The sequence below is a fragment of the Desmodus rotundus genome, chromosome 6 (assembly GCF_022682495.2).
Source record: "Desmodus rotundus isolate HL8 chromosome 6, HLdesRot8A.1, whole genome shotgun sequence".
NCBI lineage: Eukaryota > Metazoa > Chordata > Mammalia > Chiroptera > Phyllostomidae > Desmodus > Desmodus rotundus.
Genome location: NC_071392.1, coordinates 137,118,098 through 137,143,419, shown reverse-complemented (window position 1 = coordinate 137,143,419; position 25,322 = coordinate 137,118,098). Strand labels below are relative to the sequence as shown.

General features: G+C 46.0%; 1 protein-coding gene across 5 annotated transcripts in view; it reads left to right on the top strand.

Moving 5' to 3' along the window:
* PPP2R2B (protein phosphatase 2 regulatory subunit Bbeta) overlaps nt 1-25,322 on the top strand; it is a 416,365-nt gene that overhangs the window by 365,699 nt on the left and 25,344 nt on the right. The gene's annotated exons all lie outside the window — the stretch shown is intronic.

Below are 25,322 nucleotides of genomic sequence, written 5' to 3'. Positions count from 1 at the left end.
CTCTGTGTGGTGATGGATGTTAACTAGGCTTATTGTGATTATTTCACATTATATATATCAAATCATGTTGCATACCTGATTCTAATATAATGTTATATGTCAATCATACCTCAATATGTTTTCAAAAGAATAGTAGTCAGGGGGATGGATTCTTGGTTTCTTGGAGCTTTGCAGCTTTGGGAGCCAGCACTCTAGAAGTCCCGATGGTTCTAGTGGGCTCCAGGGAAGAATTGCAGAGAAGGGACAGGGGTAAAGGGCAGCCAGAGTCACAGAGTCACGCTGGAGTTTGCAGGGCATGGACAGACCAAAGCAGCTCCAAACCAGTGGGGGCTGAGTGCTTGGAGGCCAGAAGCTGATCCAATGCCAGCAGGTGAAGCAAATGTTAGCTGGCACTCACCGCAAGCACTGTGGTCGACAGGCTGGGTTGGAGCTGGTAGGAAGGCTTCCTAGAAAACTCCCCAGAGTAAAGGTGCTTGGGAGGCAGTGGTCATCCATGTCCAGTGTTGGCTTACATCATATGCAGCTTCCAAGGTGTTCAGGAGTGACTACAGCTCTGTTTGTCCAGCCACACCTTCTGCAAGGTGCTGCTTGGCCACTGCAGGTGCCTAGGAGAGCCACAAAGGAAGAGCTTTACCTCCCATGCACCCAGTTTTAAGTTTCAATTCCTATGTGTCAGGAATGATAGAAGGACTCTCTGTGTGGGTGTATGGCTAGGAGAGGTGCAGAGCTGGGTCACTTTGATGGTTTTTCATTGCTCATTGGCTATGAGAAGTATTGCAAAGGGCAGCTGGTATGTAGCGTGTAGTGATATATAGGTTGTGTGGATTCTAGACTCCCACAGACCCAGGTCAAAGCCAGGTTTCACCCCTGATTTGCTGTATGACTGTCCAACTTTCCTTAACCTTGCTGAGTCTGTTTTCTCTTATGTAAAATGGGTAGAATAATAATATGCACCTCATGGGTTTGTCATGGAGCTTTGATGAGGTAACAATTAAGAATGTTAACAAGATGTTTTAATTTTTTTTATATTAAGTCTTCGAAACATGTTTTCAATTCAGATTGTCTACACTTCAGGCGTTCAGTATGGTAGCTACTAGCCACAATTAGCCATGTGTGGCTAGTAGCTACCAGACTGAACAGGACAGATTTAAGACATTTTCACCATTGCAGGAAGTTCTGGTAGATAGTGCGGATCTAGACCAGGAGTGTCAAACGCATTTTCACTGGGGCCACATCACCCTTGCACCCTTATATTCAAACGGCCAAATGTAATTTTAGGACTGTATAAATGTAACTACTCCTTAACTAGGGGCAAGGAGCTCAGCTCTGCTGCTGGGTAGAACCAAGATGCCGGGCAGGATAAAACAAGGTGGAAGGCCAGATTTGACCCACAGGTCTTGTGTTTGTCACCTGTGATCTAGACCATCAGCTCTTGAGAGCATGGATTTATTCCCTTTTGTTCACAGCCATTTCCCCTGAACCTAAGACAGTGCCCAGCCTATGATAGATGCACAGTAAATACCCGCTGATGTGTATGCTGGTTTTGATCTCTGGGCAGTATTTACTTACAAGCCAACAAGGGGGAAAGTGTATGAGGTAGCAGGGTCAGCATGTGCAAAGGTACTGAGACCCGAGAGATCATAATGTTTTGGAAGTGCAGGGGGACTGATAAGGCTGGTATATGGGGAGTGACTTAGAATAGGGAGAGAATCCAAACTCAGATGGAATGCAGGGGCCTGGTCATGATGGCCATGATAAAGAACTTGAATTTTTTTCTCAAAATCAGTGATCAGACATTAAAGTAACAGGGAAGTAAACTGATCAGAATTCATTGTTAGAGAAGATTCTTTGAAGACAAAAGGACGGAGATTGGGTTCTGACTTGTAAAATAAAGAGATGGAGAACAAGTTAGGAAATACTCTAATGTACACAGGATTTCTTAACAGCAGCACTGCTAAATTTGGGGCACACAATCCTTTCCAAGGGGAGGGTCTTCTTGTAGGATGTTTAGCGGCATCCCTGGCCTCTACCCATGAGATGCCAGTAACAAAGGCAAGTTGTGACAACCAAAAATGTCATTATCCCCTGAGGGGGTAGTGGTGGGGTATTGTTCCCGGTTGATTAAACAGCTCTGGATTAAAATTCACTGTCAGTCCTTCAGCATGATCTTCTTGTATCTATGATGTATCTGTTACTATTAAGAACTCTGATGGGTACGGTGGAAAGATAGAGCATCTCCTATACGCGGGCAGCTGATATGTAGAGTGTAGTGATGTGTAGGTTGTGTGGATTCTAGATTCCCACAGACCCAGGTCAAAGCCAGGTTTTAACCCTGATTTGCTGTATGACTGTCCAACTTTCCTTAACCTTGCTGAGTCTCAGTTTTTGCTTGTGTAAAATGGGTAGAATAATAATATGCACCTCATGGGTTTGTCATGGAGCTTTGACAAACATAGTAGAATTTAAAATTTGGCTGATGAACTCAGAGATACCCAGGAAACATTTCAGGGACAGTGCATCTGGCAGCGGGTGTTTTATTACCCAAAGGAGTGGTGGAGACAACCGGGGCTTGGGATGTTCAGAGGAGGGTGGGACTTGGGCCAGACCTCACAGGACTGGCAGAAGCTGGGCAGTGGAAGCACAAGTACTATTTGATTTGGTGGGAAACAGAGAGAGAGAGAGAGAGAGAGAGAGAGAGAGAGAGAGAGAGAGAGAGAGAAGGGTGTCTCCCGCAGCACACACAGAATGGACTAAAGAAGTGACATGGAACCTTTAAGGAGTCTTAGTAAGAACTCTCAGGTTTCAGTGAAAGGAGAATATTGAGGAAATGAGGGCAAATAGGGGTGATGGTCCTTGAAGGTCCAAGTCAAAAGTTTATGCCTTCACGTGTTCATTCATTCACGCATGCATTCACTGAGTGCCTACTCTATACCCAGAGTCTGGCTCCTATGGTAGGTAGCCAGTCCTTAAATTTTTTCCACCAACTACAGCACTGCTAAGGCCAGGCATGAGCCTTGCTGCTATGGAGGAAGGACACCCAGTGGCAGTCCAACCTCTCCCAGGTGCTCTGAGTGGCCTGGCCTGTCAGCAAAGACAAAACAACATATGCCTGAGGCCAGAGGCAGATGCCAGAGACCCTGGGAGATGCTGCCCACTACAGATTTTTTTGAAGTCTTTTTTCATCTTCAGATTTCAACTGAATTCTATATGTATTTTATTCCCATAAAATGTCTTTCTGTTTAATTTAATAATTACATTTCTACCCACCCCAAACTGTAAGCAAAACTGATGTTCCCAAAAGATGCAGCACTGATCCTATGGCGTCCAGTACCACATCGTGCATCCCTGACCTCCTTCTCCATGACCTTCAAGGATACCTGCATGTGCCCCAGTTGCTAGCATGTGGAGAGCAATTCAAAATCATTTGGCTGGAGAACAAAGTTACAGAATTCCTATTTTGTGGAAGATTAACACAGGGGTGATGGGAAGAAGCATAGGAGAACTGGAAGATAATAAATGGAAATTTGTATCCTAGATAAGGATGGTAGCCATGGAAATAGAAAGGAAAAGAGAGGAAAATAGAGTATTTTCTTTTAAGACAACCACGGGTGATGGGATTTTAGAGATTGGTGTTTGCCACCCATGGTGTTCATGTTCTGTGTCCATCCCTCTAGACTACAAACCCTCTGAAGAACTGACTCTGTTTTGCTCACATCATATTACCGAGGCTTGATACTAAGTAGGTGCTCAGTAAATATTTATTCAATAAATACACTTATGCCTGAAGGTTCACATAAGGGCATGTGGAATGGGGACTAATCAGAAGCCCTGGAAGAGAGGGAAGGGTTGGGGTTTTGTTTGGAACATGCTGTGAGTGAGGTGACATGAGCTAACTCAGGAGGAAGGGCAGGGCCTCTCTGGTGAGCGAAAGTAGAACCAGTCACAAAGGGCCCCCAGCCCCACGTGGATGGTAGAGGTGGCAGGAGAAGCCCTGGTGCTCACAGCCAGAGTGGCAGACACCAGCCTGGGCTTCAGGGTCAGAAAGACCCACATGAGTGCTGGGTGTTGAGGAATAAGCTGAATAGGAGGTTTGACGAACCTTCAACTCCAGAAGGAAAAAGGACAAGGCCTTAGAAACTTCCAGAACTAAAATGCTTTAGAGTAGAAGCTTTGGAATCAGCACTTGACTGTGACACTCAATGGCTGTGTGGCTTTGGGCCAGTTATTTAACCCCTGTGAGCCCCAAGTTCCTCATTTGATAGTAGAAGTAGTAAAGACAGCCTCCTAGAGTTGGCTGTTCATGAGAAGTAAATGTCATCATATGGCGACTGCCTGGCCTGGGTCCAGAAGTGACAGTAGTAGTTATTATCACAATGATCTCTCCTGAATTCCCTCTGTGCTGGGCCTGCAGCTGTAAGGTGCTTGAAACTCCAACTCTTCTCCAGATACACAAAGCTCAGTTGTTCGTTTATTTAGTTAGTGTTTGTTGAGCACATACTATATGTCAGGCGCTGTACCAGACTCTGGGATGTAAGGGTAAGCAAAACCAGACCCAGTTTCCTCCCACTTAGAGCTCACTCTCTGTGAGGGTGAGGGTTCTCCCGAGAAACAGAACCAATAGGAGATACTCATATATATCACATACATATACATACATGTGTGTATGCATGTGGTGTGCATATGAGCAAGATGTATGACAAGGATTTGGTTCATGTGATTATGGAAGTTGACAAGTCCCAGCACCTGCAGTGGGACTGCAGGAGCCCCAGGAAAGCCAGTGGTCTAGTTCCAGTCTCAGTTTCAAAGCCTGAGACCCAGGAAAGCCAATGATGTAGTTCTAGTCCAAAGTCCAGCAGGCTCATTACCCAGGAAAAGCCAATGTTTTAGTTCAAGGGCAGATGCAGGAAAAAAACATTGATGTCCCAGCTCGAAGGCATCAGACAGAGGTATTCCCTCTTATTTGGGGAGGTGCAGCCTTTCTGTTCTATTTGGGCCTTCACAAATAGAGACCCACAATGGGGAGGGTAATCTGCTTTACTCAGTCTCTCAATTTAAATGTTCAGTTCATCCATACTACTATGAGCTACTATGTTCAGCTCATAGTAGCACTCAGAATGACATTTGACCAAATACCTGAGCATGCCACAGCCCAGTCAGGTTTATGCACAAAATTCGCCATCACTGTGTCTAAGGAGGAGAAATGTGTTAACTGCAGATGTAATAACTTATGAAAGAGAGGCATGTGGTGCTATGAGGGGACATAACAAGGACTTCATAACCCAAGGCAGTGACCACTGACTGGGGCCTAAAGACTGAGAACAGCAAAGTGCCATGGTGCCCACAGAAGCTGGAGACCTGCCCAGCTGCACACCCAGGGACCCCCAGAGGCTGCTCCTACTCCCAGCCTGGGTCCCACACAACCCTACATCCTGGGGACAGTCCCTAGTGAGACCCAGGAGCTCACTGTAGCCTGCAGGCCTCCGCCCCAGCCCTGCCTCCCCACGCCCCATCCCAACACTGGCAGCACTCTGAATTGCCAGCCGTCAGCCTCCTAATCTAATTAAGGAGCAAATGAAATTCATTTTCCTGACTTGTCCAGAGTGCCGACCTTCTTCAGTACACATCTCCCTTTGTTCAACTCAGGAAGCGGCAGCCCCGGGCTCCTGCCAGCCAGGAAAACAAGTTCAATCTGACCTCTCGCCTGACATTTCATATTGATTTTCTGCATCCTCCTCCAATGCCAGCCTCGAGCCGACCACAATTCAGCCAAGGTGTGTGATCGCAATTGAGACAGTTCATCAGAGGTTAAGATGAAAAGCAACACTGGCTTTCAGAGATGAGCTCTGAGAAGGAGGGTATTTAATAACCGTCAGGGTTTAATCAAAATGCCAAGGAGATCTGTGTTATCAGAACTGCATATATTAATTTCCATATGTCCCTTACTCTGCATACTCAGCAGGGGGTGAAAGAGATGATTCTGTCCCTCATGTCTCTATTTTTTCCCTATGGCTTCTGGTGGTGGTGACGGGTGGGTTTGCTGTTTGAGATTCTTATGGCTAAAACAATAGGGTGCTGATGGCGGCAGCAACTGGCTGGTCTGCATCATGCTTTTCCCTTTTGGTGCAAGAGTATTGGGAGTCGAGTGAAGACACTGGCCAGGTATCATGAATGGCAACCTAGGGAGTGAAAGAGGGATTAAATCTGAACACCTTTCCAGTGCCCTGCTTGGATCTGCCCCCTACCCCTCTCTAACCTCAGCTCCATGTAGTCTGGCAATGCAGGTCTGCTTCCTGTACCTCCAATACACCCTGCCCTTTCCCACCCCAGGGCCTTGGCATAGGCTTTTCCTCTACCTGGAATGCTCTCCCACTTGTCTGGATAGTTCTCACTCTTTAGATCTCTGGGAAAATGTCACCTCCTCAGAGAGGACTTCTCTGTTCATCCCATTCGCACCCTATTCCTATCTTACCACCAGATTTTATTTTTTTAATTATTTTCATAGCACTCATCTATAGAAGCTTGCTTTTCTCCCTCCATGAGGGCAGGGACCTTACTTTTCTTACCCACCACTGAATGACCAGTACTTAGTGTAGTGCCCAACATGCAGTGGTGTTCCACTGAACATCCTTGGTGGAAAGGCAGGCAGAAGGGAGAAGACATAAAAGACGGTATTCATTGACTAGAGTTGCTGCAGCAAAGTGCCAGGTACTGGATGACTTAAACAGTGAAACTTCATACTCTTGCTGTTCTGGAGCCTGGAAGTCTGAGATCAAGCAGTCAGCAGGGTTGGTTTCTCTGAGGGCTGTGAGGACAGAATCTGTCCTATGCCCCCGTCGTTGGCTGGCTGAAGCCCATCTTTCCTCTGTCTTCACCTTGTGTTCCCTCTGCACACACCTGTGTCTAAAACTCCCCTTCCCACGGCACTGGTCATACTGCATTAGGGACTGCCCATTTTCTTTTGATTACCTGTTCACAGACCCTGCCTTCAGAGACATGCAGAGGTATCGGGGGTTAGTGCTTCAGCATGCAAATCTGGGGGGGACACAGTTCAGCCCCTAATGGCAGACATGAAAACAATCCAGAGCACAGGCCCTGGAGCTGATGGTTCCTCCAGGTGTGGACCGCAGGCTCACTCCCACAGGCTGCCCAGGCAAGGTGCCACACCGATCCTTTCCTCTGGGTGGCAGGGCTCCGGGCACAGCCCCTCACCCACAGTGCTCGTGGCTCTTATCCTCTCATGGAAGGTGGTGGGGTCCTGGCCCAGTGGCTCAGTTGATTGGAGTGTGGTCTGTACACCAAAAGCTTGTGGGTTCCATTCTCAGTCAGGATACAGCCTAGGTTGAGGGTTGAATTGCCGATCAGGGTGTGTACAGGAGGCAACCGATAGATGTCTCCCTCTCACATCAATGTTTCTCTCTCTCTCTCTCTCTCTCTCTCTCTCTCTCTCTCTCTCTCTCTCTCTCTGTGTATGTGTGTGTGTGTGTGTGTCTCCGCTCCCCTTCCTCTCCCTCCCCCCGCCCTGCTCCTGCTTTCCCACTTTCCTTCCCTTCCTCTCTTTCTAAAATCAATAACAATATCCTTGGGGGAGGATTTTTTTTAAAAAAGGAGAAGGTGGTGGGGAACCAGAGGACCGGGGTGAGGGGAGCCTGTACATTGAGGCCCTCTAGCCCTCCGTGGTTGTCTGTGTGTTTTATAGTGATGATGCCTGGACACCTTCCTGTGGTGTGGAAATACTTTTCTCTCAACAAAGGGAAGGTGAATTGACTTTAGAGCCCCTGAGGCTCTGAGGAGCCTGTTTCCTATGTGAAAGCCACTCTGGAGGTGAGAGTGCCTGGAAGAAGCAGAGTTCGTGTTAACAGCTTAAAAGCAGCAGGTGAAATGCTCCTGAGAATAGGGGCAGGGAAAGGGGTAATGTGAGGGGTGCTGGAAAAGAAACTCACCAACAGCCTGTGGACACAGTTAAAGATGGAGTAAGTGGGGAAGTGCTTGTGATTAGTGTGAAAGCGGGATGCAAAGCCACAAACCCACCGTTGATGCTGCAGCATGGCGATGAGGGTGCAGGCAGAGACAGGCAGCAACTGTGTGAATGGCATATGTCAGGGCGATGGAACATGGGCAGCTTTCCTGTTTTCCAGATCCACTCCCAGATTGTAGTTTTACTCCTATAGTCACAAAAGTGTTGGTGAGGGGAATGGTGTAAGTGCTTTAGGCCCTAAATTCTCAGATATTTTCTTAAGTAGTGTGGTCATTGGCGAAACGGCCTGAGAGCCAATGCGAATGGGGCCAAGCTTGATCCAAATCAGAAACTCTGTTTCCTCCAAAGGTGCATGTAGTGCTGGGAGACAGATGTTATTCTTGAGCCCTTCTGTGTCTTATTTATGTCTCACAACAGCTCAGGAAGACTGGTCTTAGTAACCACATGTACAGGTGAGGCACAGAGAGGGGAAGAAATTGCCTCACATCACAGTGCAGAAGCCAAGATGGGAACCCAGGTCTGTCTGCTTCCAAGAGAAGAATTCCTTCTTCTCACTCTCCTGGGTCTTTGGCATCAGGAGAAAGAGCATGACCTTTTGCTAACATCCAGAAGGATGATTTCATGGGGCTCCATTTTATATCATTCCCATTGGCTAGATACCCTGGCCCAACAGTTGCAAATGCAGAACTCACCCTGTCCTCAGACAGACATTAAATCCACTGACCTACTCTTCACCTCACCTACAAACTGAAGTGCCGTGTCCTGGTTCCAGAGGCCACTGGATCCCTTAATATACCTACAGCTCATTCACCCAGGTCTCTCTCTGAATGGAATGTGTCCAAAGGCATCGGCTAAGACGGCAGCTGCAGTGAATCTTAAAACCTCCAAAGTTTGGCACAGCTTCCAAAAGTGGTTCAGTTTTGATCAGGGGCATAATTAACAGTGTTTGGGGGGGGGGGGGAGGGACTGGTTAGGTTAAAAAGACAAGGCTCTTAATAAAAATGCTTTTGGCTGATGATAGGCTGATAAACACACCCAGACATCCACCCCCAGCCCCAATCCTTCTGGAGAAAAGCCAAAACAGAGACTTTGTTGCAAGTTGCAGAATTCACTGAGCCTGTCCCCCTCCCTAATCCTGTGTCTGTACCCCATTCAAGCTCTCTGGGCAGCAATTAACAGCAGAGCAGGCCCAAGCCATGGAGTAAAAACAGAATTCCTCCATCCTCATTTGCATTTGTGATTAATTTAACCAGTTCTGTCAATTAGTCATCCTGGAGCCTCCAGTTGACTGGATTTTTCTAAGAACTGGAAAGCATATTAATTTTGGAGATGAGTATCATTCATTATTAGATGACACCTGCACAGGTCCCGCCCTCCCCCCACTCGGGGTCTTGGATGAGAAGACCATGGAGGCTGAAAGCAGCTCGGGCACACAGAAGCAGCCTCCAGGGACACAGGATGGAAAAGGGTGGCCATGATGTTAAAGGTGTCCTTGGCTGCTCTGATGTTGGGACATTTCAAGGCTAGCTTGCCGGTCATTATCATCCATGACAAGCCATCAATGGCAAAGCAGCCATGGGCACTGCGTGAGCATCCTGAATTTGAGGTTCAAGACAACCCCAGTTGAGGGAACACCTAGGAGGAAGTTTCCCCAGGGAAGGACATGAGCCCACCAGAGCCTCAAGAGGGCTCTGTCCAGGACAGGATAGGTCTTACGATTGCCTGTCCCTTCCCACCAGAGGCGACATCAGCAAGTTCACCTCTTCCTCTTTGTGTTAGTTTTCTATGGCTGCTGTAACAAATGACTGCAAGCTGAGTGACTAAAAAACATAAATTTATTATCTTATAGTTCTGTCGGTCAGAAGTCTGGTATGGGTCCCACTGGCTAAAATCAAGGTATTGGCAGAGCTGTGTTCCTCCAGAGGCTCTGGGGAGAGGCTGTTTCTTTGCCTTTTCCAGCTTCTAGAGGCCACCCACACTTCTTGGTTTAGGGCCCCTTTCCCCACCTGAAAGCCAGCAACAGTGGGATAAGTCCTCCTCACATGGCATCTCTCCAGCTCTCCTCCTCTATCTCCCTCTTCCCATCTGGAGACTTCTGTGATCACACTGTGCCCACCCAGGTGATTCAGACTAATCTTTTTTTGAAAGTCAGCTGATTAGCAACCCTAATTCCATCTACAATCTCAATTCTCCTTTGCTGTGAATGGTCACATACTCACGGGTTCTGGGGATTAGGACTCGGACATCATGAGTCATTATTCTGCCTGCCATGCCTTTCATGTGCCACCAAGTAGGACTAAGTGCCTTCCACCGGAGCATCTGTTATTATAGGTTGAAATGATCTGTCTCCATTTCTGTCTCTCCTGCCAGATGGTTCTTCCATTATGACTAAAGTTCTTCACATCTCCCTTCTGCACTTAGAAAAATGAGGGTGCTGAATAAATGCGTGTTGAACAGTGGTGGGCATGTAGTCTGCCAAATATGCGCCTGGTAGTTCTCTTTACACAACGAAGAGGCTCTCACTGCAGATTGGTTGACCCTGTCCTTAAGCTCATTTCCAGCTTTGGGAAGGCACTGGCATTTGTGCACAGAGCAAAGGGAAAAGGAGTCTACAAGATGGTGGTAATCAACCTTCTGCTCATTGATTTAAGAGATGTTTCTTGTTGTGGCCATGTAACAGGCACTATTGCAGACACTAGGAAGGTGGTACCTCCTGCCCTCATGCCACTCTATCCAAGGACATGGGGACAGACAACAAACACATAGGCAAATATGATAATGTGATCCTGGGTGAAAAGGGTTTCTGAAGAAGCAGCAACAGCAAATGCAGAGGCTCTGAGTCTGGACAGTGCTTGGCAGGTGGGGGGCAGAAGGAAGACCATTTGGCTGTCCATAGTATCGGGACAAGGACCCGCAGAGGGGAAAAGTGAGCACTCCACACTCAGGACAGTCACCTTGTGTAACCCCAGGACCCCATTGCCATTGTCTACTATGCAAAGGACTTGAGAGTTAGGCAACATGGTAGCCCTGTAGGCAAAGGTAAGGAAGTTGGCTTTCATTGAACTTGGGAAGGGAAAATCTGGGAGGGTTTTATGTAAAGGAATAATGTGATTATACTTGTAAATCTGTCACTCAGTATGTAAAGAATGAAACATCAGGAAGAAGTAAATGCTGGGAGAAGAGTTAGAATGCCATCTAGACAGTCCAGGCCAGAGACGGTTGTTGGCTTAGACTAAGAATGGGCCAGTTTGGGCAATGTTTTGAGTGTGAAATTAACAGGACTTGTTTAGAAACTAGGTGTGGAAGGTGAGGTAAAGGAAGGAATCCAGGAAGACTCCAGGCTTTTTGACCTGAGCACATGCCTAAGTGGAAGGGCATTGAATGAGTTGGCAAAGATTAGAGGAGGAACAGTTTTGGGAGGAAACTCACAAATTCTGTGCACTTGAGGACTCTTTTTTTTTTTTTTTAGCATAAAATGATTAAATGGATACATTTTGCTTTTAGCACAATACCATTCACAGATCCCCTTCTCATCCACTATCTTAACTGATCTTTACAGAACCTATGAGTTTAGAGCATTTCTTCCTTTTTGCAGTGTGAGGAAACCGAGGCCCAGAAAAGATGAGTCTAACACACTGACAAAGATTGGGGGTTTGTTTCTCACTTCATGTGTTCATACAGCCACCTTCAGTACCACCCTGGAGGACAGAGAAGGGAAGGGGGACTCTCATGTGTGTGATTAACCCACGTTTAAGTGTATCGGCTAATTTGAGCCTCCGGTGCAGTTCACATAAGTCCATTTTGACAGCTCAGTAGGTGGCACCAATAACTGAGCTGTGAGAGCGGCTGAGCACTCAGTAGCTGCCTATCAGTGCAGGTTCCTTTATCTGCTGAGTTACTCAAAGCACACACTGGCCTCCCATCATCATCCAGCACAGCACAGAGGCAGCAGAGGGCAGGAGAATGAGCACTCCCACGAGGCTTATGATGATATTTGCTTTTATCTTCTCTTATATCTTTAACCTGAACATAAGGATTTAAATAGGATTTATCTCATGGACAGACATCCTTCATCCCAGGTCTGACTAGTTCATCCTGAAATGTTGATGTCAATTGAAAATCCTTCTAATGGAGTGAAATTGTCATTGAAGAGTTTCCCTATGAGAAAATGGGATCATCAAGCTTAGGAAAATGGTGAGATCAAAGAAAGCAAGCAATAGGTCAACAAATGTGAGTGAGGTGTTGAGCTAAACCCAGTGGGGAGACAGACTTACAAGGTGCAGTTTTTGCCTCCGTGTACTTACTGTGGTGGGGCGAGAGGATGTGAAATTATGGAGTATTTCTAATAAAAAGTTTATTTTAAGTCACATGTGAAGTTTAGATTCCCAGTATCAAAGAGAAAATGCTAACTAAGTTTTCTGCCAAATAGCATGTCATCCTCAGTGTGTCCAAGTGTTCCTGGCCCAGGGTTTTGATGCATAGTATTCTTTTGTCCCTGTCTACTGAGAGTCTTTTGTATTCATGACATTGTAGGGCTACAAAGGTAAAAATTTGTGTTAATTAAAACATATGGTTCTAGCCCCTAGGGAGGTTATTAAATAGTAGAAGTGTCCCTGGGACAGTGCCTGGCATATTAAGGATACTAAATCATACTGAATGAATGGAGGGGAGGTGAGAGGGATAAATGATGAATGAATGATATTGTAACAGGGCGCAGCCAAGAGGGGGGCCCCAAATAGGGATTTGTAATGGGGTCCAGAACTCAGGGTGTCCAGGAAATATTAGGAAAAAAAAATAGAGAGAGAATGTCCTCACCCCCACAAATCTGAGCTGGAGGATGGGAGACATGGAGCAGGGCCATTCAGAGCTGTTTTGCATAGCAACAGCTTTGCAGCTAACCTCTGTCATGGTCATTTAACATATCTATAACCTTTAGCTGGTTTCATAGATATGTTAAGTAGCTGTGGCCATTCTTTGAGCCAGGGGGATGGAAGTGACTTCCACCTAAGATGTAACTGGGAGGCAACTTCCCCTGGTTACAGCACCTGTGTGAGAGCTTGGAGATGATTGGCTCCACACTATGGGGCCACACCTGCCCAGACTTACTATGGCAGCCCAGTAAAACTGGAAGAATACAGGAATGGTGGCAGGTGTAACTGATTGTGGGAGGAGTCGGAAATGGGCTGCAGAGGAAGATTGGCGCTGGGATTTAAACCCAGGCTCAGCAGCCATGCCTTGAGGGAACCACACAGCTTTGGGGTCCCCCCCCCGCCCCCGGTCTGTTCTGTAACAATATGAGACATGTTTATCAAAGATATAACATCAGATAAAATGTGGCTGTGTCTCACAGTACACTAGTGCCACAATTCTTAAACCAAATGTGTAAATGAATAAAAGCATTAGGTATTAGCTTTTCCAAATTCCAGAAAAATCAAATAAGCCAAAACTCAGAATTTGCTCAATTTTAAACTTTTCTCCTAGAAATTTTCCTGAAACACTTATGGTCTATATAACAGACTCTAGTACAAAATAATGTATTGTTTAATACCAAGTTATATGTAATAACTTACTTAAAGGATGTCAGACTGTATGGCGTGCTGCACTATGACATTTGTATCCTGACCAGGATTTGAGAACTCTGCTCTAGAAGTTCAGAGAAGGAAGTGGTTGTTTCCAAATCAACTGTCCAGAAAGAATCTAAGGGGCTGGTGGGTATGAGAGAGGTGATACAGGAGGGGAAGCCCTCAAGCAGATGCTGGGAAGAAAGGGAAGGACTTTTTAGGCAATGTTGAATCTTACTGAACAACTGCCAGCACATTTTGAAAGCCACCTAATGGCTTTGAGATAAGAAGGTCCTAGCTCCTTTGAGGTCCAAGAAGGTAAATCATAAAGGCCACTTACAGGTATATGTGAGACTCTTGTGGTTGGAAATTTGGCTTTAATGAGGATGAAGAGAGGTCAAGAGTGTCATTTCAGGAGTCAGACAAACCTGGCATGGTGAGTTTAAGCTTAACTTCTCTAAGCCTGTGTGCCTCCCTCTATAAAACGGGGGCAATAATGAAGCTGCATTACTGCATGTGGTGAAGCTTCAATGAGATAATGCCTGGCCTAGAGTAAGCACTCAGCATTGATAAGTGTTTTTATCCCAATAATCCATGAACTCAGACTTATAGATCAGAAAGTAGAGACTCAAAAAAGCAAGTAATTTACACAAAGCCAGAGATAGAATGATAGGTTGAGGCTGGACTCAGACCCATGGCTAAAGCTGTTAATAGATGATGCCTAGAAACAGTTCCAATCTTCACCCTACTAGGTCTGAGGGGGAGGCATCAGGGTGGGCCAGGGACTGGGGAGAGAGAACAAGGCATTTCATTTGTGGAGTCTGGCTCTGAGAAAGTCAGCACACCATGGTCCCCATGTCCCAAGCACCTACCGAGGGTGCGCCTCATGTGCACTGCATGAACAACAGTGGGCATGGAGAGATGTCTTACTCTTCAGCCAAATTCAAAATTTGAACGGTACAGACTACCCCTCCTTCCCCACAACCAAGTCATTAAGCAAAAGTACTTACTGAAGGATAAAGCCTTTATTTTCTCTTGATTACAAAACACATCCTCTTTCTGCATCCAAGCATAAGGCTACAAGGTCCCAGAGGCACCAGGAGGGTTGTGGTATCTCTGAAGCCATGGGAGGACCTAGCAGGTAGTAACATGCTCAGTCAGTTTGGTGACTCTTCTCCACATTGCTTCTGGTGTGTTATGTTAGGTCCATAAAGACACATCTCCACCCTAGTTAACTCTCTGAGATTGGTGAGAGCACAGCTGTGAAGCCCAAATTGATGGTTTAATCCTTGAATTGGTATGGTGATGTTGCTGGGACCACACCCTCAGAGATGTAATGTCAGGGAGTTTTGCCCACAGAGCCCCCCGTCTGCCACAGATGAGAATAAGTCTACCAAGACATGATCTGCTTGGGGAGGAAAGGTGGCCACTCCCTCAAAGGGGAAGGACCAGGAGCCTGTTCCTCAGTGGGCTTTCATTGGGTTTAATTTGCATAGGAATACAGGGCGTATATACGTAAAGCTCATCAGTCATTGTCAGGCAGTAGTGATCAAACAATAGATAACATTAAAAAAACCATGAGGGCTTATTTTGAATCAGGGTCAGATAGCTAAAGGGCCATAAAACTTTGGGGAAACAACCTCATTCTATCCTTGGATCCTTATCATTTAAATTGAGGGTATTCTTAGCAAAGCAGGTTCCACAGGATTTTATGCATTCTTTCTTAGGCCTGATCACCCAGGGGAACCCACACTTTCCAGCACAGGGCTGCACCCACCTCTGGCCTTGTTTCCGGCTTAAGGCATTGTTTCAGGCTTAAGTCAGGCAGGGGAAGTAAGGCAGCCAAGAGATTAGACTTCTTGCAGACAAAGTGAGGACTCAAGCTATGTCAAAGCCAAGGGCGAGGGTCCATCACTCCCTTTTTCTATAGCTCCTCAAGTCCTTCCCTGAGGGCCCCTTCTCGACCGTGCCTGTCTTAGGTTGTCCCTCCTTTGAGGAATCTTACCCATCATTGGCTAACCAGTCATCCACCCAGGGCCAAGCAGGGTGAAGTAAAAGGCAGCAGAGGCAGCACCCCTACAAGGAAGATAAGCTTTGTCTCCTTAGTGGCTTATGGTCCCAAGGTCTTTTTACTCAGCCTCATCCACAAGGGGTTACAGTTTCTGAAAACAGGCAGAACAGTTCCCAATAGTGTAAAGCTCCCTGTATCTGTCAGCACCAGCTGGAAGGGGTCCCCTTTCTCATCATGGGCCTGGAGAAGAAATGACAGAGGATGGGGGCAATAGATGGCCACAGAGCCGGAGCTGGACCTATATTGTAGCTCTGCTCCTCCCTGGCCTGGAACGAGGGCAAATGACTCCCAGAGCCTCATTTCTTCATCCATAAAATAAGCACCTGTGAGAAGGGAATGGAACATCACTGGCTGGCCAGCAGAGTAGGGAGGTCTATCCAGCCCAGCGCCTGGCAGGTGGGAGGCTGTCACTCCATCTACTCCAGCACAGTAGATGTTACTACTCTGTGTGTGCAAGTTCCAGGAACAGTCAGGGCCAGGCCTGACTGTCAGTGGGTTAGGAGCCAGTGCTGGGAACACAGAGGCAAAGTCCCGGAGCCATGAGAAGATGGCAGGTGGTGACCAGTCCATACGAGAGTCCCTCTCCAAGCAGTGCTGTGGCCCATATCAAGACGGACCCCCCAACTCAGTTGGAAACCCCTCACCTGGCTCTGCAAGATGACTGCCAGTGGGGAACTGCTCCTCTCACCTTCTGTGTGTGTGCCTTTCACTGCAGTGATTGTTAGACAGCCTAGAAAACCAGGACATCATGGGAGTGCAGGCCCGGCCTCTATGGTGCCATGACAATGGCTTCCCGCAGTCACCCCTAATGACAGCCTCACACTCACGGCCTGTCTACCAGGGCAGAGGTTCCCCAGGGAGTTTGAGCTCCTCTGGGGGAAGATGCAGAAAGCTGCCTACTGGGAACAAATAAAGACACAGAGGGAAAAGGAGAGAATGGAAGAGAGAGAGAAATCAGGATGAGAGAGAAAAAAATAAGTATCTAACCCGTGGTGTATGGAGTGGGCTCAGGGGCCTGGAGACACCGCCCTTGCATTCTGGGAACCTACTGGCTATAGCACGGGTGGCAAACAAAAGGCCCGTGGGCCAAATCTGGCCCTCCACCTTGTTTTATCTGGCCTGGCACCTTGTTTCTACCCGGCGGCAGTGCCAAGCTTCTTGCCCCTAGTTAAGGAGTAGTTACATTTATACAGTCCTAAAATTATATTCAGCTCTTTGAAGGCAACCATGAGTCTGATGTGGCCCACGGTAAAAATGAGTTTGATACCCCTGGGCTATAGGAGTGCAGCATTTCCACAGAAGGAGCATAAAGCCCCATACCTTATAATCACCTACCTTACAGAGACATGGATATAATGGAGTGAAGACCAAATATGAGTGCTGGTAAAGCTGGGGCTCGCTGTTACCAGGTTTCTCCATTAGGCTCCTGTTGAGACCCCACTGCCAGTTCATCATCTCATCTGCACTGGAGCCGCCCCCCCCTTTTCGCCCCCACCTGCCATAGAGGATGTGCTCAGAAGCCTCCCTCACTCTTTCCAGTTCTCCAAAAAGACACTGGCCCCATGTGGCTAATAACTGGTGATTCCTCATCAAGGAAGGACAGGCAGGTCCCCAATTAATAAACTCGTCTATGCAAATCTCAAAAACAATCTCTCCTCAAGAAAGGCCAATCAGGACTTTTGGCCAAGATGAACGCGTAGGTAGACACACTGTGCCTCCTTGCACAACCAAAAGAAGAACAACAACAATTTAAAAACCAAAAAAACAACCAGAACTGACAGAAAATCAAACTGTATGGAAGTCCATCAACCAAAGAGTTAAAGAAGACACATTCATCCAGACCAGTAGAAGAGGCGGAGATGCAGGCAGTGCCTGGAGGATCAGGGTGGGCAAGACAGTGGCTGGTGGACCCAGCGAGGCGGCAGACTGTGGAGCAGGGTGGACAAGGCTGCAGTTGGCCGGCAAGTCAGCAGCTGGTGGGCTCAGTGACAGACCATGAGACCCAAGGCTCCAGCTCGGGAAAATAAAGCCTCAAACCACTAATTGAAAACACCTGTGGGACTTGACAAACAATGGCCCAAATGAAAGAACAGATCAAAGCTCCAGAAAAAATACAACTAAGCAACAAAGAGATAGCCAACATATCACATGCACAGTTCAAACACTGGTAATCGGGATGCTCACAGAATTGATTGAATTTGGTCACAAAGTAGATGAAAAAATGAAGGCTATGCTAAGAGAAACAGAGGAAAATGTACAGGGAACCAATAGTGATGGGAAGGAAACTGGGACTCAAATCAGCAGTGTGAACCAGAAGGAAGAAAGAAACATTCAACCAGAAAAGAATGAAGAAACAAGAATTCAAAAAAATGAGGAGAGGCTTAGAAAACTCCAGGACATCTTTAAACATTCCAACACCCAAATTATAGGGATGCCAGAAGGAGAAGAGGAAGAACAAGAAATTGAAAACTTAGTTAAACAAATAATGAAGGAGAACTTCCCTAATCTGGCAAAGGAAATAGACTTCCCCGAAGTCCAGGAAGCTCCCAGAGTCCCAAAGATGCTGGACCCACAGAGGAACATACCAAGGCACATCATAATTATATTAGCCAAGATGAAAGATAAGGAGAGAATCTTACAACCAGCAAGAGAAAAGGACACAGTTGCCTACAAAGGACTTCCCATAAGACTGTCAGCTGATTTCTCAAAAGAGACCTTACAGGCAAGAAGGGGCTGGAGAGAAGTATTCCAAGACATGAAAGACAAGGACCTACATACAAGATTGCTCTATCCAGCAAAGCTTTCATTTAGAATGGAAGAGCAGATAAAGTGCTTCTCAGATAAGGTCAAGTTAAAGGAGTTCACCATCACCAAGCCCTTAGTATATGAAATGTTAAAGGGATTTATCTAAGAAAAAGAAGGTAAAAAATATGAACAGTAAAATGACAGCAACCTCACAGTTATTAACAACCACACCTAAAACAAAAACAAAAGCAAACTAAGCCAACAACTACAACAGGAACAGAACCACAGAAATGGAGATCACATGGAGGGTTATCAACAGGGGAGTGGAAGAGGGAGAGAGGGGAAAAAGATACAGAGAATAAGTAGCATAAATGGTAGGTAGAAAATAAACAGGGGGAGGGTAAGAATAGTATAGGAAATGTAGAAGCCAAAGAACTCATATGTATGACCCATGGACAAGAACTAAAGGGGGGGAATGTGGGTGGGATGGGGTGTGCAGGATGGAGTGAAGGGGGGAAATGGGACAAATGTAATAGCATAATCAATAAAATATATTTAAAAAAATAAAAATAATTTAATTTTTTTAAAGGACCAATCAAATTTCAGTTCCTAAAAGAAGAAATAAAATTAAAAATAAACTTGTCTGTGGATGTTAACCCAAGTTCAGGTATGATTGACAGGTATGCCCTCAGCCAAGCACAGCAGGCTCTTGAGTCCCCTCTCTTTAAGTCACAGATTTCAGCTGAAGCTTCTTCAGGAGAAAGGTCTAACTCCAGAGCTGAGGAGCCTGAAGGATGCTGTCCTCCCAGGGAAGCAGGGGGTCCTTCAGGTCCCAGTATCTCCTAGCCTCCATTTCTTCAGCTGTGAAGTGGAAGACATTCTCACCCCATATAGTCCCGGGCAGCGAGCACAAGCCGCTGTTACCACCAGTGCCAGCTTTCTGTGTGGCCCATTCCCTGCACCAGGATTGCTTAGTTCCTGGTCAATTCTGAATGACATGTATATTTTTTGTAGCACAGATAAGTATAGAGGGTGGCCAAATTAACCAGTAAGAGGAGGAAAGGATGCAGTGGGCTGAGGTTGTCCAAGAAGTCTCCCTGGAAGAGACAGTGGGCTCTGAAGTTTGAATGGGAGTCAGAGAAACAGGGAAGCAGAAATAGGGGGTATTCTGGACTGAATGTTTGTGTTCCCCAAAATGTACATGTTGAAATCCTAACTTGCAGCATGATGATATTAGGAGGTGGGGCCTTTGAGGTGGGTGATTTGGCAAGAGACTAGAACACTCATGAATGGGACTGGTGCCCTTATGAAACAGACCCCTGAGAGCTCTTTCATCCCCTCCATCTTGTGGGTCCAACGAGAAAATGGCCATCTGCAACCTAGAAGAGGGCCCTCGCCAGAGCCCATCCATGCTGACCCCCTGCTCTAGACTTCCAGCCTCTAGAACTAAGAGAAATTTTTGTTTTTTTTATAAGATACCAAGCCTATGGTACTCTGTAACAACAGCCCAAGCTAAGACAGGAGGGGAATGAGTGTGGACCGAGCCCTAGCACATGATAAGTGCTCCATAGACATCAGCCATCGGGAAAACAGAAATCACAAACTATCGTCTGCATGGCTTACAGATCATTTATATTTGACCACACACTAAAAAATAATAATAATCAATTAATTAATTGTTAACATTGAGACATCAGGGCTTATCGGAAAAATTCAGACTTTACAAATGAGACCACCTGGCTATGCAGCAATCAGCTGTTGCTGAGTAAACACTGCCCCCTTTATAGGGTGTGGACATCCTAGTTTGCCACAGTGCCCACCACTCCCTGTTGTGCACCTGTGCATGCTTCATGTAGTTCACTGCCTGCCTGGGACCCAGAGACAGGCAGTCTCTGACTCTGGTACAAATGATGAGTAGGAAGTCATGCCACCCTGGAGTGTGAGAGCTGGAGAGAAGTGTGCACTAACACTGGGGTACTGGTGAAAGGGCCCCAAGTGCCAGGCCATGGGGGCAGGACTGTTGGTTATTGGCGATGGAGAGAGTCCCTGTAGGTGTCTGAGCAGGGGAGTGCTGCTGCTGTGGGAGGAGTTGCTTCTCCCACAGCAGGATGTCATGTAGTCTCCAGTTCTGCTAAGTCTTGATGGTCTCTAAGCCACTCAGTTTGCTCTGTCTTCCCCACTGCCGGATTCTGGTTTCTCTGGACTGTGGCAGCAGGAGTGCTGGGAGGAGAGGGTGGCTGAGCCCTGGAGGTTCACTGGGAGTCCCTTGGAAGCAGTGCACCTGCCACAGTCCAAGTCCAGAAGCAGCCCTGTCTGGCCTGCCTTCCCGGCCAGCTGTGGACGAGCAGGTGTTGAAGGGGGTGGGATCCACAGGGACCTGTTGGGGGACAGAGCTGTCTCTGGGGTCCAGAGAAATAAGAGCAATACCCCAGACACTCTGTCCCCTCCCTTTGTTGGCAAGATGGGAGGAGAGAGCTGTAATTTCCTACTGCTGCTGTAACAAATGCTACAGATTTGGTGACTTAAAAAGACACCAAATCATCTTATAGTTCTGGAGGTCGGAAGTCCAAAGCAGGTCTCCCCAGGCTAACATTAAGGGCCATGTCCCCTCCTGGAGGCTCTGTGGGAGAATGTCTCCTTGCCTTTTCCAGATTCTAGAGGCCGCCACAGGCCTTGGCTTCTGGCCCCTTCCCTCCATCTTCAAAGCCAGTGATGACCATCAGGTCTTCCTCACAATGCATCACTCTGATACTGACCCTCCTGCCTTCTTTTACCCATCAGAACCCCTGTCATTCCATTGGGCACATCCAGATAATCCAGCATAATCTGCCCATTTGAAGGTCAAGTAGTTTACAACCCTAATTCCCCCTTGCTGTGTAACCATGTAACGTATTCCAAGGTTCTGGGGGTTAGAGTGTGGACAGCTTTGGGGGCGAGTGCTTTATTCTGACTGCCGCCAAGGAAATGAGCAAATTTTCTTCCTTTAAGAAAAAAAACATAGTCGCCAACCATGATAAGTAAGTGGGTTGACTCTTTGTTGAAGGAAGTACCAAAGAGCACAAGGACCTTGTCCATCTGGCTCACTCTGGTAACTCTAGCACCTACCAGGTACTCGGCACACGGGAGAATAGTGTGTGATCCTAATATCTGCTGATATCTGACTGTGTGCCAGGCACTGCGCTAGGTGTCTTTATCTGCTTTTATCTCATTTGATTCGCATAACCAAGCAAAATGGGAATTGAGATCTGCACTTTAAAGAGGATGAAGCTGAATCTTATAGAGGTGCAGAAAATTGACAGAGATGATCTGGCTTGCAAGCAGTGGAATCTGAGTATGTCCAACTCCAGAATCCATTCACGCTGCCTCTGCCAGCCTGAGATGTGCCTGGGGAAGGCAACTTGCAGTTTACTGACCAGTGATCTCTCTGTGTCCAGCTGTAGGGTCCACAGTCCCCTAAAAATGTATCACCTCAGGTATTTGCTCTTGCTGGTTCCCCTGTCTAGCATACAAGGCACTCCTCCTACCCCCCAAACATCATCATTAGGGGCCAACAAGCTGTGGTCTGCAGGCCAAATCTGGACCACCACCTGTTTTTGCAGAAGTCTAACAAAGAATGAGATTGTTCCCCCCCGCCTTTTTTTGTACTTAGGTATTTTATTAAGAAACTATGCACATTCATTTTTATATTTTTGATTTTTAAGTACAATTGACATACAATCTTATATTAGTTTCAGGTGTACAACATAGTGATTACACATTTAATATAGCTTACAAAGTGATCACCCCAGTAAGTCTAGTACCCATGTGATATCACACATAGTTATAATAGTATCCTTGACTGTATTCCCTATGATGTACTTCACATGCCCGTGACAGTTTTCATAACTGGCAGTTTGTATTTATCTTAATCCCTTCTCCTTTTTTATTTGTATCCTCAATCTCCTCTCATTTGGCAACCATCAATTTATTCTGTGAATCTATGAATTTTTTTCTATTTTGTTCATTTATTTTGTTTTTTTTGATTTCACATATAAGTGAAATCATATAGTATGTGTCTTTCTCTGTCTGACCTATTTCACTTAGCATAATACCCTCTAGGTCTATCCATGCTATCACAAGTGGCAAGATTTAATTTTTTTATGGCCTAGTAATAATCCATTGTGTATATATATCACATCTTCTTTATTCATTCTTCTTTCAATGGACACTTAGGTTGCTTCCATATATGGGCTATTGTCAGCAATGCTGCAGTGGGTATAGGGGAGCACATGCTGCTTTGAATGACTGTTTTTGTCTCCTTCCAGTAAGGACACAGAAGTGGAATTGCTGGATCATATGATAGCTCTATTTTTAATTTTTTGAGAAGCCTCCATATTGTTTTTCATAATGGCTACACCAATCCGCACTCCCACCAACAGTGCACTAGGGTTCCCTTTTCTCCACATCCCAGCCGATACTTGTTGTTTGTGGACTTACCGATGATAGCCATTATGGTAGGTGTCAGATGATTAGTGATGTTGAGCATCTTTTCATATGCCTATTGGCCATCTGTATGTCTTCCTTGGAGAAGTGTCTGCTCAGGTCCTTCACCCATTTTTTAATTAGACTGTTTGGGGGATTTTGGTGTTGTGTTGTATGAGTTCCTCATATTTTTTGAATATTAACCCCTTATCTGGTATATCATTGGTGAGTATCTTCTCCCATTCAGTAGATTGTTTTTTCATTTTGTTGGTGGTTTCCTGTGTTGTGCAAAAGCATTTTAATTTGATAGTCCCATTTGTTCATTTTATCCTTGCTTCCCTTGCCCAAGGAGACATATCCTCAAAAATATTTCTAAGAGAAATGTTGAAGAGTTTACTGCCTGTGTTTTCTTCTAGGAGTTTTATGGTTTTAATTTCACATTTATGTCTTCAATCCATCTTGAGTTTATGCTTGGATATAGTGTAGTAACGTGGTTCAATTTTCTCAACACCGTTTATTGATGAGACTGTCTTTACCCCATGTATATTCTTACATTCTTTGTCATAAATTAATTGTCTGTATAGGTGTGGGTTTATTTCTGGGCTCTTTACTCTGTTCCATTGATCTATCTTTTTATACCAGGCTGTTTTGATTACAGTGGGCTTGTAGTACAGTTTGATGTCAGGTAGAGCGAGTCCTCCCACATTGTTCTTTCTCAAGATTGCTATGGCTCTTCAGAATAAGGTTGTTACATTTTCAAATGATAGAACAAAAAAATATTTTAAAGCCCTGGCTGGTGTGGATCAGTTGGTTGGAGCGTTGTCCCAAGAACAAAAGCTTGCAGGTTTGTTTCCCCACCCAAGTGTGTACAGGAGGCAACTAAAACAGAGCCTTATAGAAATACATGCTCATCTGTTTACCTGTTGTCCATGCTGCTTTCACACTCAAAGCAGAGTTGAGTAGTTGCAACAAGGACCAAATGGACCTCAAAGCATAAAAAATTTAGTATCTGGCTCTTTACAGGAGAAGTCTGCTGACCTCTGCTCCATCCAGAGCTTATTGATCATTCGAGGTTCAGCATGTTCTTACCTGGTCACCCCAGCCGGGTCTGTCTCATCATTTCCCTACTCAGGAATTTTTTATCCTTTTACTCTATCTTGGGGAAAAAAAAAGCTTTTGACTCATTATTTTTTGACTATGAATGATTTATGAAGTATAATATATGTATTTTGAAAATAATTATACAAAAGTCAGGAACCGATGTAATCTCTTTGAGCTTAAATGCTCCTTCCCCATGATGCCATGCATTGTGTTGCCATGGCGTTCACTGTTGACAGTTATTTGCAGACCTGATGAGGGGCTGTGTGAGAAGTAAATCACAAAAGTTCAGCAATGAGGCGTCATCACTTCCCAATTCAGAATCCTCTGGGTCTTAATGTGATCTAAGTTTCCAGCTTCCAGCCCATGTCTAGAGACAATGCCATTAGGTCCGTGGTAGTGCAGTAGCCACTAATTGAATCTTAAACTTCCTCTCTCGCTGTCCTCAGCTGGATAGAGGCCAGCATTATCCATCTGTGGGAGTTCTTACTCTCTGTGGGAAAAATTGTTAGCCAATTCTCTCATTGGACAAAATTGTTGGATGTGTCTTCTGTATAGTAAAAATTGCTGGCTGCATCTCAATTGCTGAGCCTTTCCTCTCCAGGGGCAAAGCTGCTGCCTGCATATCTCTGAAGGAAAATTGCCATCTGCCTCACTCTGTAGGAAAATTGCCATTGTGTCCCCTTTATTGGGAAATTGCCAACCATGTCTCCAAACAGAAGAGCATGCCTTCTTCTCCATAAAAGAAATGTGGGCATAAGTGAGCAATTTAAGACCATGTGCATGGTTCCTGTTTCATCATGAACAAACCGTCCCATCCCCCTGCCTGGTTCCCTGTACTCTCCCTCTTATCTGCCTGAATCGTCAAAACCAGGGTGGTGGTGGCATTGTTCAGCACCAAAGGAAAGACACTTGTACCAAGAACGGTGAATTTCAAGTGACAGTCCAGGGACAAGCCATTGTGTGCCTGTGTTTGGAGACCTAGAAATTGATGCACTACTGGTAGCTCTAAGATCTGGCCCCGATGGAAAAACACCTCAGGCTTCTGCACTTGTTTCGAGCCTTCAGCAGCACCTCTTTGTGCACTGCTGCTGCCCTCCCGGTTATTCTGGGTGCAGGCACAATGCTAAGCGCTAGACAGGAAAGAGCCCATCTATCTCTATGACCACCCCAAACAGCAGGAACTCCTCTGATCTCTACTTGACAGACAAGGAAGATAAAGCTTGGAAGGAGTCAAGCCACTCATCCAGGGCTTCATAACATATAGCCCAAGCCTGCTAGGCCTGGAACCACCTGCACTCTTAGCCACCACCCCGTGTGGGATGGAGAGTGAGGAGACTCTCAGGGTCAGCTGTATGACCTTGGGTCCCCTCCTGGCCCTTCAGTGTGGGCCTGAGTTCTAAGCAGGATC